Source organism: Tachyglossus aculeatus, chromosome 3 (assembly GCF_015852505.1).
Source record: "Tachyglossus aculeatus isolate mTacAcu1 chromosome 3, mTacAcu1.pri, whole genome shotgun sequence".
NCBI classification, from domain to species: domain Eukaryota; kingdom Metazoa; phylum Chordata; class Mammalia; order Monotremata; family Tachyglossidae; genus Tachyglossus; species Tachyglossus aculeatus.
Window position 1 is genome coordinate 98,093,811 of NC_052068.1, and position 11,595 is coordinate 98,105,405.

The window sequence follows — 11,595 nt, forward strand, 5'->3', positions numbered from 1 at the left end:
GGGGGCCGGGGGGTGGCGGGCGGTGGGAGCCAGGGGCCACTGGCAACAGGATCGCGCTTGCCGTTCTCCTCTTTGGTATGTGGGCAGACCTTATCGGTCTAGATGTTGGTGTTCCATCCCGAGTCCTTGGGGCAGCATGGGTGAGGAGCCTTTGACTGGAGCAGACTGATCTGCTCCAGTTTCCCAAGAAATCAATAGTTCTGAATCAATCAATCAGTCAATCAATTAATCGTATTTATTGAGTGCTTACTGTGTGCAGAGCACTGAACTAAGCGCCTGGGAGAGTGAAGCACTTCTGAAGTGTTGTGTTATACAAAAAAGACCGCATGCAACACACAACCACAAAAAAGCAGTTGTATGCTTAGTCACCCAACAACATTTGTCACCCAAGGTGCAGATTTGATTCTGATTTGGTTGCTAGCCAATTAAATTGCAGAAGGCCATACTGCATTAGAAACGATTGTAAGGAAAATCGTGTTAACTCATCAACTTCCTTGGTTGCAACCAGTTTAAATGATTTTGTTTTTCACTTTGTGTTAGTGTTTTGGTTTTAAAACATTGCTAGACTTTGGGAAAATGTAATCCCCACTGTTCTTCTTGGCTATATATTTTCTCAGCGGTAGATGTGTAATTTCAAGGATTAGCAGCAGTTAAAGGCAAGACTAGTAAACAGCCTTACACATACCCCCACTCGTGCACACAGTCGGATAGTCTCCCTCTTATTCCTGACTGTTACAACTCAAACAACTCTCCTACTGTTCCCTACACTGCCTCCACGATAAACAACTAAATTACCCTGCCCCTTCCCATTCTCCTTCCTGGTTCACATGCCAACTCCTATCATCTACCGTTTCTGATTTTCCATGACATGCCCACCCTCTTGGTCCATACCATCTTGCACACTCACCCCACTCACTTTGGAAACACACCTTTGCAAACAACTTTCCACCACCTCCACCTTCCTCTGTCCCTGACCCTCATGCTAAAAATGCTATCCCTGAGACTAATGGCATAGCGTAATGTTTCAAATAATGTTTAGCTGATAGTCAGTGTTCAATAATGACAACCTTCTAAGTCACTTGGAGTGCCCATAGGTATGATGGCCAAGGTGTTGACCAAATTGTGTTCAGCTTAATACATATCAAAAGAGAACAGCCAGAAACTTCTTTCTTAAAGACCCGCCCAATGGTGCAAAATGGAGAAACTCACCAAAAAGTGAAAAGAAGACCAAAAGCAGTAATGCCTTGGTACATTGTTTAAAAAGGAAACAGATGAAGTAGGTTGATGAAAACATTTAAAAAGACATGAAGTATGTGATCTCTTGGCAATTATTTCTGAACAAAAAGGAATAAGTGTTCTTATCCGAAAAAACAAAAATTGATGATCAAAGGGTATCACCACTGTAATTGCATCAAGCCACCTTGGACAAGTTATCCAGGCTGTGGTTGCCTTAATACACTAAAATGATTTTTTTGTACATAATGTAATTATAAAGCTATCAGTCTGCATGGATGCAAACTGTGTGTGACAAATCGTCTCTTTAAATGGTCAGTTTGAATTGTACATTTCCTCACTCAAGTTGTATGTTAGCCATCAATTTTAGCTTGGTCAAATAGCCGATCTCCAGTATCCATCTCCACTTCCCAATTAAAACTTTTTAGCAAGACTGAGACTGAAAATAAAAGTACTCCATTGCAGTAAGTGTTTTATACAAGTTGGATGTTGAAAATTTTAACAGGTATTTTACAATTTCTTCCCCTTCCCTCCTCTCCCACCCCTCCCAAGACACCAAGCACCTGGCATGGCAAAGTTTAATAACAGACAAAGAGAATGAAAACCCCTAGTAGAGAAAGGAACAAGTAGTTAATCTCCAAAAGGTTTCGTGCCATTTGAAAATTTTAAGAGGCCATTGGTGGTGGGTACCCGTTTTCATGACTGTTTCTGAACAAACCCAGGGACCCCTAGTGAACATTGATTTCTGAGTTTTGTTTTTATGATGATGGCAGGGGGGTGGGATGTCTTTTTGAGGTTAAATTCACCATTACATTTAAGACTAATTTCAGCCTGGAAGTTTATTATAGCTCTCAATGATGTCTTTCTAAATCCTTTTGGAATCTGCTGTAGGAGATGAACATGGATTTCCACCCAATTGATGCTGTCGCTGCGGAAATCATAACTTGGCAGTGTGTGTGTGTGCGCGTTTGCGTGCGTGCGTGCGTGCGTGTGTGTGTGTGTGTGTGTGTGTCCTTGAATCCTTACATCTTTTGGAAATACAAGTTTAGATGGTCACATCTCCCAACACTTTACAAATCTGATGCCCTGGATAACATTGCTGCTGTATGTTTCCATGGGCATTTTGCATGTCGTGTGCAGAAAATGAATCCATTCAGTCTTGCTTTCCGGTGCCCAGGCCAGGACATAGCCAACCGATGCAGACAGCCATAGAAAAAGAGGTTTATATTGCAGTTTCCCTTTACCTGCCCTTCCCTGCTAAAATATACCCATTTTCAAATGAATTAAGCAGTGAAGCTGCTTGACAGCGGGTCGGTCCTTGAAATATCCTTAGGTGGGTTTATGTTTGGTGAACCAGCTGTTTTGCTGAGAGGGGTGATGCATACACAGTGAGGACCTAGAAGAACCTAGAGGCACCCCCTGCTTTGAATGTATCTGACTGGTAAGCAGGTCAACTCCTCTGGTCAAAGACCATTTAAAGCCAGTGGTTGTTTGCTGTGAAGGACATCACTGGCAGGCTTTACCTTGACCATCAGAGCTCCGAGATGGCTTCTCAAGTGAGATAGTTCTCAGTGATTCTTGATTAAGGGGTAGACTTCTTAATATTGACCCACTATCCTTCGTCCCCATTCCAGGATGTCACCACATTAGGGCAGAGAAGTGTTGCCATCTTAAGAAAGTCTGGAAGGCTGATGATTGATGATGATGGTACGGATTGGGGCTCGAGAAACATTAGCAGGCTAATGTGGATAAGAGTCAGGTGATGTTAAATGGCATTTAGGATTTGTTTTCTGCCTGCTGTGGGGGTCTACTCGTGATAAGCAAGTTGCTGGCAGAAAATAAGGTGATGTACTACATGCAGATCATCAAGGATTTGGTTTTAGGGCTTAAACTGAAAATCCCACTCCTACAGCCAATTATCCAACAATATTCCTGTAATGAGCTTTGTGATTTTTTTTCTCCAATTAGCAGGGAGCTGTCTGAATTTGGCTAAGTGTATTTTCAAGGACCTTTAAATGATGATAGTAACCTATTAGGGGAGAAGGTGAAAACAGACCAGGCTCAGAAGCCATTTTATACTTCACTGTAATATTTAACCATTTCTAAATACTGTACAGGTATTATTCTTACACTCCCCAGTTCGATAGCAATGGTCCAGAATCCACAGCTACTGTTGCCACCACTTCAGTGATTAGGGCCATTGTAGTAAAATGTCATGTATTTTGGGTTTCACTCTATGGTTTCAAGAACGAGGATTTTGTCAGTCCCTTGTTTCTCAGACTTGATCGCTCTTCCGTTTCACCTCACCTGAGATCAGGGGCACAGCAGTTTGGGGACAACTATTAGAAGCACATTTCAACTAAAGAAAGAAGATATTGGATCTCCATGACCCGTCTGCCTGCCTAGTTGGTAACAAAACACTAAAAGGGGGTGGGGGGGAGGGAATAGATGTGAACAGAGCTGCCAATTAGTCAACATGGGGGAGCAGGTCAGACCCTTGTTGGTTTCCTTCCTTTTCTTTTCTTTAAAAAAAAAAGCTATTTCTTAAATAATAAATGCACATGAAGTGTTAAATATGTATATATTTCAAAAAAAAAGAACGGGGCACAAGATTGTTTTACAAGTCGTGCTGGCTAATTTTTAGTTTGTATTCATAAGTGGTTTTTAAAAGCCTTTTTTAAAGTGTAATTTGCATGTTCTACTTTGATTGTATGTAAACATATTTTAGAGCAAAAAATGTATTTGTATTTTATTGAATATAGAGGCAAGAAAAACTTGTACATTGTTTGAAATGTTCTTTTTGTAACAGTTTTTATTCATAAAGCATTTTTGTACATTTAAAATGGATATGGACTTGCTGTTATTTGAGGCTTAGATACATCTGGCATGCTTTAATGTCATGCTCCTTCATGATCTTAGATGTTGGTTTTTAAACATTTTTTCTAAAAGAAAGCTCAGTCTTTTCGCTACCAGATCAGGTTAGCACGGTATAGAGCACTTAACTAAAAAAAAAAAAAAGTTAATCCTATTCATATGTTATTCATTGTGTGAAATTAAAGGAATTCAATTCAGTCTAACATGAGTTGTGAATTCTTTTGTCTTATTTTCCATCTGTTTCACATCACTAAGGAGTTTAATAGCTTTTGGGGGTCTCGCAGTCTTGCTCTCACCAGCCCCATTTATAATAATTGAGAAATTCAGACTCAAATTCTGCCCTTCAGATTGGTTTTGGAAGTCCAAAGTGGCACTTAAGAGTGTAGAAATCCATTCCCAATCATCCAGAGGCTGTGATTGGAGCAAAGAAGTGGCAGGGTTTTAGGGAAGATCTCTTTATAAAAAAAGGGCGAAGTCCTGGTGAATTGTATAAGGATGGGGATGAGCTTCATTGAGCACTCTGTGGATTGTCTTAAAGCATGAAGGTATAAGTGGCCAAGGGGAATACCTCAGGCTTGTGTATCTCCACCAGAGTTTGCACAGATATGATCAAGCCTAGACAAGTGTTTTAGATCTATGGAATCGTGACCACCATTCAAGTAAACCTGCTGACAGCCAGGACCGGCTGGCTTCCAATGGTAAGAGATGTAAGCGGTCACTTTTGGGAGGCTCCTGGCTTTCCCATGATGGCTACCTCTTAGGACTCTCAAGATGGAGTTGGTACAAGAGATCATATCAAGATGGCTGCCGCAGCTGTGCCATATTTCATTTCCTGAGGGCACAGAAGCCATCTTCAATCAATCAGTGGTATTTATTGGGCTCTTTTAGGTGTAGAGCACTGTACTAAGCAATTGGGAGAGTACTATACAATGTAATTAGAAGACACGTTCCTGGACCATAATGAGTTTCCTTGGAGAGAGGCAGAGGTTCACACCCTGGTATACCTTCAATCTCCTCACTTCCCCATCTTCTAGCAAGCCACATCTTCCCGCTATCCACCAAAATGAAGGATTCATCAGAAAAGGTTTGACATTTGTTTTTATTTATGTATTTTATTTAACTGCAGGGGCTCTTTTGGTCTTTCATTTGCCCTCCCTCTCCCCTCTGACTCACCTTGGTCCTGGGAACCACAAGGAGCTGCTTGATTTGGTGGGAGATTTGGATCCCCAAGCATTGCTGCTTCCTCCAGCCCCTGGGGCTGGCAGGCAGTTGCTTACTTCATCGATGTGGTAGGTGGGTGGGGGGGCCCTGGAACCATGAGTGCTGCTTGCTGCATGGCCCAGAGTCATGGAGGAAGGGGGGCTGTCCCACTGAGAGCTTTAGTGGGAGGGTCCCTAAGGATGGAACTAAGGAAGAACTCCTCGGGGACCTGATTCTCCAGCCAGAGAGAGCAAGGACTGACCCTGAGAAAGCTGCAGACTCTAGCAAGGGCCTAGGCTGTGCCTCCTCTTTCCAATCCCTCTGCACTCTAAACTCGTGGGCAAGGAACATGTCTACCAACTCTGTCCTACTGTACTCTCCCAGCGCTTAGTACAGTGTACTGAGACTGTAAGCCCACTGCTGGGTAGGGACTGTCTCTATATGTTACCAACTTGTACTTCCCAAGAGCTTAGTACAGTGCTCTGCACACAGTAAGCGCTCAATAACTACAATTGATGATGATGATGATGATGATGATTAATGGATCCTATTACCATTGTTTGAGACAGATTCCTGGGATGGGTGGACCATTGGTCTGATTCAGCAAGGGCTTAAGGTCTCTTGAGGTCAATGGCAGCTAGCAGCTCTGACATTTATATATGGGTAGTTAAAGGAATGTTACTTGACTTCCGTGGATTTGCCTTTTCTCCAGGAAATTTCACAGCAGATATGAAAAGTCTGCTTTGCTCTGGGCCACTTTTCCCCATTCAGTGGTTTGCACTTTAATACAAAAGTCAAGAAAGTGCCTCTGAAGAGAACAGCCACCCTCAGCATTGAGAAGCAGCATGGCTTAGTGGATAAAGCACAGGATTAGGAGTCAGAAGGGCCTGGGTTTTAATCCTGGCTCCATGTCTGCTTTGTGACCTTGGGCAAATCTCTTCACTTCTCTTGGCCTCAAGTTATTTCATCTGTAAAATGGGGATTAAGACTGTGAGTCCAACGTGAATGACTTGTATCTACCCCAATGCTGAGAACAGGCTTGTCACATAGTAAGCGCTTAAGAAGTACCATTATTATTGTTTACTACTTTTTAACAGCTAGACTGGTGAGCTGATCTGACCCACTCCTGTTTCCCAAATGAAAAATCCTGGGATACCATAGAGGTTTGAGAAGCAGCATGGCCTACTTGAAAGAGCATAAGGCTGGGAGCCAGAGGACCTTGGTTCTAATCATGGCTCTGCTACTTGCCTGCTATGTGATCAGAGGAAAGTCACTTCTCTCCGTACTCCAATTTCCTCATCTGCAAAAAGGGATTAAATACCTATTTTCTCTCCCACTTAAACTCTGAGCCCCATGTGGGATAGGGACTGTATCCAATACAATTATCTTGTATCTACCCCAGTGTGTGCTGTAGTACTTGGCCCAAAGTAACAAATACCATGATTGCTATTATTAAGTTTGCAAGAAAGGCCTGGATTTAGGAAAGGGATGAAATAATAATCTGCTGTGGTTGGATTTGGAGAAGGGAAGGAAATACCCTGCTGACCCAGGACAATGGAGAAAGGCAAGGAGGGGGGAGAGGGAGAGAACAGAAACGAGCTAGGGTGCTAAAGGAGGGTTGGGTGGGCAAATGAGAGATAAGCAAAGAGGAGTTGTTGATCAGTGAGAACGCTAAAGTGAAGGTGACATCAACAAGAAGAAGCAGTAGCCAACTCGCTCACTATGACTTTTATCACTTGGTCTGCAAGAGGATGTTTTATTTATCCCTCGGTAACAGCCGAACCCAGCCCTAATATCAGACAGTTAGCGCCCATTAGTCTACTGCTGGCTTGCGCCTGGGACAGTTCCTTTATGGGTTTTTTTTTTTTGAAAAAAATGACTTTCCCTGAGCTTAGCTGTTTATGGAGAAGATTACCTCAGAATCCTGGCAGATTCTGAATGACAGATGCCTAAGATGTGAGATTGATGCTGTCTGGCTGCAAGGAGCTGAAATGATTGCTCAGGATAGTGACTCGGTTTCTGACCAAAACCTAGCATCCTGACTTCCTGTAGAGTGTCTCTGGACCCCTACCTTGGCCTGGTACTTCACAGGAACAAAGGGGTTGGGTAGAGAGGAGCACTGTATGGATAGCTGGAAAATAAAAGGAGGAAGGGAGGAAGAGGTTCCAACCTCAATACAACCCTTGCTCAGAGTCTCTGAACTCTGCCCCTGGGCTGCCAGGTCTGGCTTCTTTAAGCAGGGCCATAGTGGTCGTATCCTTGATAATTTGCTTTCCCCAGGGGGCAGACAAAGAGGGACTGGGCATTTCCTGCAGCAAGAGTGATTTATGGTTGATGTAGAGAAAGGGGAAAGGGAACTATCCATTGAGAAGGCTTAAGAAGAGTTTGGTGGTGGCTTCTAGAAGTTCTGACCAACTCTATTAGAATCTCAACTCTCCTCAGATTGGTTCAGGTGGGCAGTAGTTCTCGGTGCCATTCCTCTGATGGGTGCCAGCAGGGAGGACAAGTTGGGGGAAGAGCCTTTGGCAGGGTAAGTACATTTCTCCCCACTCCTCAAGACCCTTCAGGGGCTGTTTAACCACTCCCACCTCAAACAGAAGTTCCTTACCATTGCTTCAAAGCATTTAATCAACTTGCCCCCTCCTAACTTACCTCACCAATCTCTTACTACAATCCAGCCCTAGTCTATTGCCAACCTCCAAAACATACCTTAGTTTCTATCTTGATGCCGCCACTTTTCCCATGTCCTCCCTCTGGTCTAGAACCCCCCTTCCCTGTCCATACATGCTAGACCACCAGACTCCCCACCTTCTAACACCTCATTAAAATCACATCTCCTCCTAGAGGCAATCCCCCATTAAGCCCTCCTTACCCCAATTTCCTCTCCCTTCTGCATCACCTATACTTTTGGATCTGCACCCTTTAGTGCTTAATATTCACCCCACCCTCAGCCCTACAACATTTATGTATATATCTTTATCTTATTTATTTATATTAATGTCTGTCTCTCTCTTTCTCTCTTTGTCTCTCTAGACTGTAATATACCAACTCTGTTATATTGCACGCTCCCAAGTGATTAGCACACTGCTCTGCACACAGTGAGCACTCAATAAGTACCATTGATTTATTTCTATCCATTCCTTTGAAAATTCAGAGAGGACTGTAGTGTCCCGTCTTTGAGTGTCGTCAACATTTGAGTCTCTTTGTTTTCCCAGGTGATCCTGGATCACAAATTGTCTCTAGAGAGAGAGAATACTGGTAGCTCAGACTGTTGTGCCTACCCATGTGAAAGTTCTTAAATGTTTAGGGGGTTCTACACCAGGTTGGCCAATAGTACTCCATTAAACATTAGGCAAAATCCTTCAAGATAATTTGACAAACCGGCAATTTTCACTGGCTACTGATCAACCGCTCTCAGTTTGAATTACTAAGTCACCATCTTCCCATTTTGAAGGGTGGAGGGTTGTGTGTCAAAACAACAATTTTGAAAAATGATCTGGGCAGTAGAGAGAAGTGTGGACTGAAGAAGGGAGAGACTGGAGGCAGTGAAGAGGCTGATGCAGTAGTTTAATCAAGATATGATGATGAGTGCCTGGATCACAGTGGTGGCCGTTTGGATAGACAAGGACAGAGCAGATCCAAGAAATGGCATGGAGGAAAATCTGACATGATTTTATGTCAGATTCCATGTAAGGGTTGAGAGATCAAGGAGTCAAAGATAGTTCCAAGGTTGCATGCTTGAGATAGGGAGGAAAATGATGATGTGACAAGAAAATTAGATGGAAAAGTGGATTTGGGATGGAAGATGAGCCCACTTTTAGACATATTGAGCTTCAGGTAGACAGAAGGCGTCCATTTTGAGGTGGCCTGGAGGCAAGAGGCAATGTAAGATTGCAGAGGAGTCTAGCCATATAAATCTGGGAGTCACCCACACCATCCTGAAGGACTCGAAGTAGTTGAAGATGTGGGAGCAGATGAGTTCCCCAAGGGAGTGACTGTATAGTGAGAAGAGAAGGGAACCTAGAACAGAGTCTTGAGGGACACCCAAGAGAGAAGGTGAAGAGCCAGTAAAAGAAACAGAAGGATTGACCAGAGAGGAGAACCAGGAGAGGTCTGTGTAGGTGAAAGGAAAGTTAAATAACATTTCAAAGAAAAGGAAATTGTCCACAGTGTCAAAGGCAGCCAAAATGCCGAAGAGGATTGGGGTAGAGTCGATTCCATTAGATCTTTGGCAAGTTGTAGGTCGGTGCTGACTTTGGTGAGAACAGTCTCAGTGGAGTGAAGAGGGCAGAAACCAGATTTTAGTGGGTTAAGAAGGGAGATAAAGGAGAGGAAGTGGAGGCAGTGAGTGTGTACGGACCCACTCAAAGAGTTTGGATAGGAATGGCAACTGGGAAATGACATTTTCAGTAAGAGGACATGTGATACTCTTATGGAATGATGATGTTTCATCACTTTCCCAGTTGCAGTACAATTCCCCTGTAATATTTTCCAAAGGAGCAAAATATGGACATTAAATTCAAATTAGAAAAGTCCTGAGTTTTATAAACAAAGAAAAACAAAATGAAATCACCCATTACAGGTAAGGCAAGTGGAGACTTGAAAGATTGGAAAGTGAAGAATCATCAAACAAGCAAGCAATAGTATTTATTGAACAGTTACTCTTTGCAAAGCAATGTACTATTTGGGAGAGGACAATAGAGTTAGTAGACATGTTCCTTGCCCTTAAGAAATTTACAGTCTAGTCGAGGAGACAGACACTAACAAAAACTACAGGTAGGGAGAAGAAATAGAGTTTGAAGATCCATACATATATACTCTGGGAGGAATACTTAGGTATTGGTGCTCAGAATTACTGAACAAAAGAAGATCATAATCAGCTAGCTTCCTCATATTCCACTGTATTTTATTGATGTTTTCCCAAAATTCTCCAATCAAATATTCCCCTTTTAAGGCTGTAGTGGATTTCTGTTGTTGTTTATTTAATACTGATGGTATTTACAAAGTGCTCACTATGTTCCATTCACTCTTCCTAGCCCTGAGGCAGATACAAAATAACCAAATCAGACACAGCCCCTGTCCCACAAGGGGTTTTCAGTCTGGGGGGAAGGAAAAACAGGTATTGAATTCTCACTTTACAGATGAGGAACCTGAGAAGTCAAGTTAGATAAGTGGCAGAGCCGGAATGAAAATCCAGGACTTCAGAGACACAGTGGGTAACATTGTTTATAAAGTAACCAGTTTTTCCTCACTCAGTGACTGAGGACAGATGTATCAATTCTTTGACCCAAGTAAAACAGAGTCCCTGCTCTCAGTGTCGCACCTGGAGAGTTTCCAGTACTCTACCAGTCTCGACTGTAGGAGGTTAAGTCAAGCAGAGGCATATCCATTCCAATCCTAACTTGGGCAGTAGCTAGTGAGTGGAAGGCAATCTGCTACAATTCAAAACTCACCTGTGCTGGGCAGCAGCGGCATGGGAGAGAGTCAAGGCAGAGACTAAGGTTTACTGCATGGAAGGAGGCAATGGTAAACCAGTCTGTATTTTTACCAAGAAAACCATTCATTCATTCATGCAATTGTATTTATTGAGCGCTTACTTTGTGCAGAGCACTGTACTAAGCACTTGGGAAGTACAAATTGGCAACATATAGAGACAGTCCCTACCCAACAATGGGCTCACAGCCTAGGACTGTATACACTCCCAGAAAAATTGCAAATTGAGGTGGGGCATTCTGGGAGAGATGTTTCCATGGCGTCGCTATGGGTTGGAGACGACTCGACATCATAAGACAAGACAAAGCAGGGTTCCGATTAAGTAATTGTGGTATTTACACTTACTGTGTGCAGAACATTAAACCAAATGCTTGGGAGAGTGAGTACAAAATAACAAAATTGGTAGGCACATTCCCTGCTCATAAGGAGCATACAATCTAGAGAAGGAGATGGTCATTAAAACAAATAAATTACATATTTGTACATAAGTGTTGTAGGGCTGAGAGCAGGTGAATATCAATCAATAAATCAATCATATTTATTGACCACTTCTTGTGTGCAGAGCACTGAACTAAGTGCTTGGGAGAGTACAATATAACAGAGATGGTAGACATGTTCCCTGTCCACAACTAGCTGAAAGTCTAGAATGGGAGAAAGACATTAATATAAAATAAGTAAATTATGTATATATACACAAGTGTGGTGAGGCTGAAGGAAAGGTGAATTAAGGATGCAAATACAAGTGCAAGGGAGATGCAGAAAGGGATGGGAGAAAAGGAAATGAGAACGTAATCA

General features: G+C 42.7%; 1 non-coding gene across 1 annotated transcript; it reads left to right on the top strand.

The window, feature by feature from the left end:
* Nucleotides 1-10,612: 10,612 nt before the first annotated feature.
* Nucleotides 10,613-10,750, top strand: LOC119926160. The gene has a single exon (XR_005450062.1). It is a non-coding gene; the product is annotated as a small nucleolar RNA SNORA7 (small nucleolar RNA).
* Nucleotides 10,751-11,595: the final 845 nt, after the last annotated feature.